Source organism: Vulpes vulpes, chromosome 13 (assembly GCF_048418805.1).
Source record: "Vulpes vulpes isolate BD-2025 chromosome 13, VulVul3, whole genome shotgun sequence".
Classification (NCBI taxonomy): domain Eukaryota; kingdom Metazoa; phylum Chordata; class Mammalia; order Carnivora; family Canidae; genus Vulpes; species Vulpes vulpes.
The window spans coordinates 71,605,171-71,612,592 of NC_132792.1; positions in this window are offsets into that span (position 1 = coordinate 71,605,171).

Consider the following 7,422-nt stretch of genomic DNA (forward strand, 5'->3'; position numbering starts at 1 on the left):
TCATGGTATTAGGAGTTTGGCTGGGTACAAATGGGTGGCCTTACCCTTTTTCTTTTTCTGTTCGTTTGGTTTTTACATTGGGATGCAGTATTAGTCTGCTCAGGCTGCCATAAGAAAATACCACAGACCGGGCGGCTGAAACAACAGACATTTATTGTCTCACAGTTTTGGAGGCTGGGAAGTCCAAGATCAAGGTGCCAGCTCATTTGGTTTCTGGTGAGAGCTCTCATCCTGGCTCACCAACCACCTCATCTCCCTGTATCCTCATGCGGCCCTTCCTCTGGGTATGGGCATGGAGAGGGAGATCTGGCTCCTCCTCTTCCTGTAAGGCTGCTAATCCCGTCATGAGGGCCCTATCCCCAGGATTGGATCTTTGCCTAATTATCTCCCCAAGGCCCCATCTCCAAACACCACCACCATGTGGGCTTAGGGCTTCAATGTATAAATTTGGGGAGATCCAAAGAGCCTGAGATAGAAAAGGAAATCCAGGGCATGAATGATCTTTACACCCCCCCACTGCCCTAATGGTGAGGTGGTCATGATTTGTCCAATGAAATCATTTAGAATCTTGGAGGTACAGTGAATTAAGTGCTTGGGGGAAAAAAATAAACGAAAACCCTAATTCTGACCTTTGAGAATCAGCACTGGAGAGAAACATGACCAAGAATTTGGTCCAGCAAACAAGAGCTGATGTGAGCAAGATGTCCCATGCAGGCCTGTTCTGTGAAGAGCTCTTATGGCAGCATCTAGGCACCTCCATTTCCAGGATGGTGACCTCTCTGGGGTTTATCCAGGCATCTCCAGCTCACTTCCCTCCCAAGCTCCTCAATAATTTCCCTGTGCTGCCCGTGAGCAGGCCATGGCTGAGTCCCTGCGATTCCCATTCATTGCCTGGATTCCTTTTTTTTTTTTTTTTCCTCACAAGTTTGCTGTCAACTTGGAATCCAAACCAGTGACGGGTGCACCAGTCATTGGTGCTCAGCCCTTGAAGGCTGCTTGTAGGACGGTAACCGTGAGTGTGCTAGCACCTGGACCTCCCTTCTGTGGGCCAGCACTAACTACAGCAGTGATGGTAGAGGGAAGACCCCTCAGCTCGGTGTCCTCAGCTTCTGCTTCAAGGCCTGAGCTTCATCGGTTTGCCTCACATTGTCTTCACCCTTGCAATTTCCAGAGGCTAGCCTTGCTATCACACGGGGCCTCTACTCAAAGCCAGGTAGACTTGCCCCCCTTGGCTCCTTCTCTCCCCCATGGGGGTCTTTCTGTGCTCCTTTCTTCTAAAGTTCACCAGAATCCCATCACCTTTCCCAAGGGAAACCTCACCTCTCCTACCTCACCAAGAATATTGAAGCTGAGAAATACAAACTCTGCAGCAACCCAATCCAATTTCTTCAGAGGCATTTCTTTCTGCCTCCACCTCATCAGCCTCAGGAAGCAATGCACCTACTTGGTTAACCCTATGGCATGTGCCCTCCCAGGGCCTAACGGGGCCTTTGAGGCACCCTATCCTACACCTCAATCTCTCCACCTTGCATTGCTCCCTGCATCCTGTAAGTACACTAAACACCATGTGAAACTTAAAACTAATAAAAAATTAACTTTCCCAAAACCTCCATTCCACAGTGTAACACTCTCTCCTCTTTATTAGTAACATCATTTAAAATGTAGCCTAGAGGAATGTGTCCATCTCCTCTCCTCACATTGGTTCCTAAGCCATCCAGCCTCCACATCCAACAGGTGATGGCTGTTTCTATGAAAAGATCCCTGAGGATTTTGCTCATCTTATTTTACGTCTTATGACCGACGTTGTTAACCTGTCTGCCCTTGTTCGGCATTATCTACCTACTGGCCTCTTCCACTGCCCACTCCTCAAATTATCAGTGTTCTTCAAGCTTCTGTCCTTAGATTCCTCAATGTGTAGATGACTCCTCACCCCCTGCCCGGGACATCTAACCATGCCCATTGCTCCTCCTCCTAGGCTCTGTCCAAGCCGTCCAGACCAGAAACCCTGGGCACAATGTTCTCCTTTTCTTTATCTCTCACCTCTCCATGCAATTAGTAATCAAAACCAGGCTACTCTGCCTCTCCACCATCACCAGCAGGTTTTCCTCTTGGTCCTTAGTTCTCCCACCTTAGTTCAGGCTCTTACCACTACTCTTTACATCGAGGCTGGCTCAGCCTATTAGTAAGGATTGCCTACAGCTGGGGTAACTGAAAACCCGATGTGAGAAGGATGGAAAGTGGCAACGTATTTCTCTCTGTTGTTTCAGGTAGTTGTTCAGGTTAGTAGGGTGATCCATGTACCAGGGACCCAAGCTCCTGGGTGCATTTGCTATGCATGGCTTACAGCCCACGTCATTAATGAGCACAGTCTACAGTGACCACTAAACTTTGACCATTATGCCTAGATTCCAGCCCACAAGAATCCAGGGGGCAGAAGCCACCTCTACACCTTTTAAAAACAATCCACGGACATCGCACACCTCGCAAACCCCACATCCTCTTAGCCAGAATTAGTCAAATGACTAGGCCAACCTGCAAAGGAGCCTGAACATGGTCTCTATTTTGCGCTGCCATGAGCCAGCCAAAGATCAGGGGTTCTATTATCATAAAGAAGAACAGATGGCAGGTGTCAACTTATGGTTTCTGCCAGAGTCTACTTTCCCAAGTATGTATGTATACTCTTCTTATCAGACAGGACCCACGGATCAGGTCCACCTCAACTGCCCTGCCTTGTCGCTGAATGCCTCGCAAAGTCCAGAATTTCTAGTGCCAAGCAGTCCTCTCCATCAAATCCAGATATGCCTCTTCTTGGTTTGATGACCAACACAATAAAAGGCCAGCCACTTACCCCCATCACACTCAATATACAGGTGCCTGAGAAGCAGGATAGCCAGGATTAGAAAGAGAGCAAGAGAAAAGAAAGAAAACAAAAAAGAGAAAAGAAGAATCTTCCATTTAAAAGTGGAGGGGGGATCCCTGGGTGGCGCAGAGGTTTAGCGCCTGCCTTTGGCCCAGGGCGCGATCCTGGAGACCCGGGATCGAATCCCACGTCGGGCTCCCGGTGCATGGAGCCTGTTTCTCCCTCTGCCTATGTCTCTGCCTCTCTCTCTCTCTCTCTGTGTGACTATCATAAATAAATAAAAATTTAGAAAAAAAATAAAAGTGGAGGGAAGGGTGGACAGAGGAAACACCATGGTGGTCCCTAATGGTGGAATCCTGCTGAGCAGGAATCAGCAGGGCTCCTTTTATCAAGTGGTGCTGCCTGATTCTGCTCTATGAAGTGCTTCCCTGTCCCTGTCCCGGCCCTTGCCCTGCAAGGCCTGAGAGGGCTCTTTGTTGTTTAATTTTTTCCAAGGCCACATCCATGGTAAACTTTGCAGACTATACCCTTTTCTCAAGCCTGTACAGCTGATATAGCCTCAAACTGGAGATGTGAAGAATTATAGACTATTTCAAGCCCAGCCTTTGTTTGCTTTGATAATACAATTCGTTCAATAACCCGTGGGCTTCTGGTACATCGTTTGACATTTGTTGTTGTGCTGGATCCCATGCATGGTTGGCAGACAACCCTTGCCAGAAAGGGCTAGCAACAGGCTTGGGACCACAGTTTTACCTCTGCTAAAGCCATTGCCTTTTACCCACACTGTCGAGGGCTTCCTATCACAAAGGGTGTTGGCCGTTCCAACCATCCAAGGCTCCAGATTGCCACCCTCTCAGCCAAGATTGCAGATGGAGAGTGTCTCCCAACATCTCTGCTTGCACACGGGCGCTCTCCAACCTGAGTTCAAATCCATGAGATTATTCTTAAACAGCAGATATGTCCAAGCCAAGCAAAATTCTGAATCTATCTTTTCCCCTCATGCCACAATCTTCTTCAGTAGATGAGTTTTTAGGGTGAAATAAGGTCATTTGAACCAAATGTCTCCACTGCCAAATAGCTATTAGCAGATTTCTAGTCTGTATTACAGATTAGATTTAAGAACAGTGATTTAAGAACTATAAATGAATGGATAAAGAAGATGTGGTTTATGTATACAATGGAATATTCCTCAGCCATTAGAAACGACAAATACCCACCATTTGCTTTGACGTGGATGGAACTGGAGGGTATTATGCTGAGTGAAGTAAGTCAATCGGAGAAGGACAAACATTATATGGTCTCATTCATTTGGGGAATATAAAAAATAGTGAAAAGGAATAAAGGGGAAAGGAGAAAAAATAAGTGGGAAATATCAGAAAGGGACAGAACAAGAAAGACTCCTAACTCTGGGAAACGAACTAGGGGTGGTGGAAGGGGAGGTGGGGGGGTGGAGGTGAATGGGTGGCAGGCACTGAGGTGGGCACTTGATGGGATGAGCACTGGGTGTTATTCTGTATGTTGACAAATTGAACAACAATAAAAAAATAAATTTATTTAAAAAAAAGAACTGTAAATGTGTACTCTCTGTTGTGTGGAAGTCCAGAACTATGTTAACCACATCTGCTATGTTGGTTCTGCTCTGTAAAGTTCCAGGGGCCTGGACTACCGACAGCCCTCACTCAGCAGGCCCCGGGAACGTGGCCACCATGATTATCAGTAAGGTGGCCACTTCTGTAGCCACTCTTCAGGCTGCAGATATAAGAAGGGACAAAGACAAAAGAAACAAAAGCACCAATTTGCCTTTTAAGAATATTTCTAGAAGCAGCCACACCACATTGCCTTCAAACATTATGAGTCAGATGCAAATGAGACCGACGACTGTAGTTTTTCCTACAGCAGCCATGACTCCATCTAATAACCAACCGTTAAGAGTGGGAAAATGGGCATTCATCACCTTGGTCACAGGCTCTCCCAAGTCACGGCTGGGGATTCAAAGAAGTTTAGCTATGCAACTCAGGCTGTGATTTGAACTTTCTGAAGCCCTTTTCCAATTCTGCAAATGACTGTAATTCCTCATACGACTGTTGTAGGGATTGAGGTGGCAATTCTAAAATGCCTAATGTAGGGTTTGTTATACACTCAATAAACACCTCTCTCTACTATGTCCCCTAACTAAATTCTAACCTCAAACTTCCAGTTTGTGGCAATATGTGTGGTACCACTGGAAATCTCGAAATACCGAAAAAAACGGTATTTTTAAACCTGTATGTGAAAAGTATTTTAGTATTTCACTTGAGAAGTGGATTTATTACCTCTGGACTAACATTTGTGAAGCTTACAGTGTTGAGAAACAAGTCCACTAGAAGGCTGAGGTCTAATCAGAAGTTCATAGAATGCTACCCTTCTCCTCACTCCATACCACACACCAACAGAGCTCCAGCATAACAGCAGATTACAGTGCTGCAAGATACAGGCAGCACTCTGAAAAGAAATACTTAGGGAGACCCCAAAGATTACAGGGGAGACAGAGACAAGGACCCTAGAGGGATTTGAAGACTTTGGCACTTACGGCCACAGAGAACGTTGAACACAGCCCAGCTCCCAGCCAGATGGACATCAACCCTCACACCAAAAGCCTATTTACCCCAGTCCTATGACCCAATAAAATATGCTCAGCTTTCAACAGAAACTTACAGAGCACGCCAAAAATCAAGAGTAAAACACAGTCTGAAGAGACAAAGTACCATTAGACCCACACTCAGGTAGGACAGAGATGTCCAAATTATCAGTCAGAGAATTTTTAGAAACTGTGATTCCTATATTAAGGGCTCTGATGGGATAAGTAGATGATGTGCTTGTTATCCACCTAACAGGCCTTTTTTCTCTTCCACCAGACCTGAGTTATGTTAATAAAAAGACTTTTGGAAAGCCCATAGGAATGGGGCCTGGTTTCCAGGGGTACTAACCATGACTAGGGGGTTAGAACTTTCACACCCCCACCCCAACCTCCAGGGAATAAAGAGGGGCTGGAGGTTTATTCACTTGCTAATGGCCAATGATGTAATCAATCATGCCTAGTAATGAAGCCTCCTTTAAAACAGAAGACGACAGGCCTCAGAGATTTTCCATGTTGGTGAATGCTTCTATGTTGCCTAAAGGATGGTGCACTCCAATTCCATGGGCACAGAAGCTCCTGTACTTGGGACTCTTCTGGGTTTTATGTACCTCTTCATCTAGCTATTCATCTATAACCTTTATAATATCTTTTATAATAAACTGGTAAACGTGAGTAAATGATTCTCTGAGTTCTTCAAGCCATTCTAGCATATTAATCAAACTAAAGGAAAGGGTCTTGGGAACATCCAATTTATAGCCAGCGGCACAGAAGCATAGGTAACAACCTAGACTTAAAATTGCCTTGTACAGTGGGGAAGTCTTATGGGATTAAGGCCTGTTGAACCTGAAAGTAAAACAGCCAGTTATTTTACCAGCAAAATGGGTTTATTCAGGCATAGCAGAGAAATTGCAATTTAGGACATGCTATAGCAAACTATAAAGTCCAGAGATCCAAGGAGAAGAAGGTTATTTTCTAGAAAAAAAAGGAGGAAGTTGGAAGGGGCTGCTTTGAATGAAAGCAGGAGGTAAATGAGAGGTCTAGGCTCTGATGGTTTCTCATTGGCTGAGTTGTAGTATCTTCTTATTGGCCGAACCTCTTGCTGGGTCTGGAGTCCTCCCGCTGGAGTAGTAAAGTGGGCTTCTTCCTGCTGGTAATGCAAGGTACATCTTTTCCCACTGAGGTTTGTGATTGGCAAATGGTAGGGCATGAGAGCTCCCCTTTCTGGCCTCCTGACTCCATTTTAAATGAGATTTCCTTTGTTCAGTTTCACGTTTCCTCCTTTTGATCAAGACTGTTCTCTAAAAGCACTCTTCTTTTAAAATATATATATATTTTTTTTTATTCATGAGAAACACAGAGGGAGAGGCAGAGACATAGGCAGAGGGAGAAGCAGGCTCCCTGCAGGGGAGTCTGATGCGGGACTCGATCTCAGGACCCCGGGATCACGACCTGAGCCAAAGGCAGACGCTCAACCACAGAGCCACCCAGGTGCCTCTCTGAAGGCATTCTTGTTAGGAGTCAGACTTTCCATATTTAGTGGTTTTGCCCCTCTGTGCCAGGAAAGTCATTTCCTTGTCATGTCCCATGTTGGAGGGAAAGTACACAGCAGTTGGAAAACACTTAAGATCACATTTGAGTAACAAGGAAGGTTAGGAAAGAGAATTTTCAGGTGTTTCCTATTAAAGTCTATTTCTATTGAGGTTGTGAATGTTAGAGATCATCTGGAAACAGTGGGCTAGCATCACACTATTGGGTATGTCATTTCTACAAAGATTAGATAGGGAGCAAGTACAAGATTTTAAAATAAGTATGTAAAGCAGAATCAAAAGTACTATGACAAATGCACCTTGTCTGATGGTTCTAGCCAGGAGCCCAAACCTGACAGTAACTAACTAAATAGGTTATAAGAACAGGGGTCATTAGGGGAAATTTGTTGTAACCAATG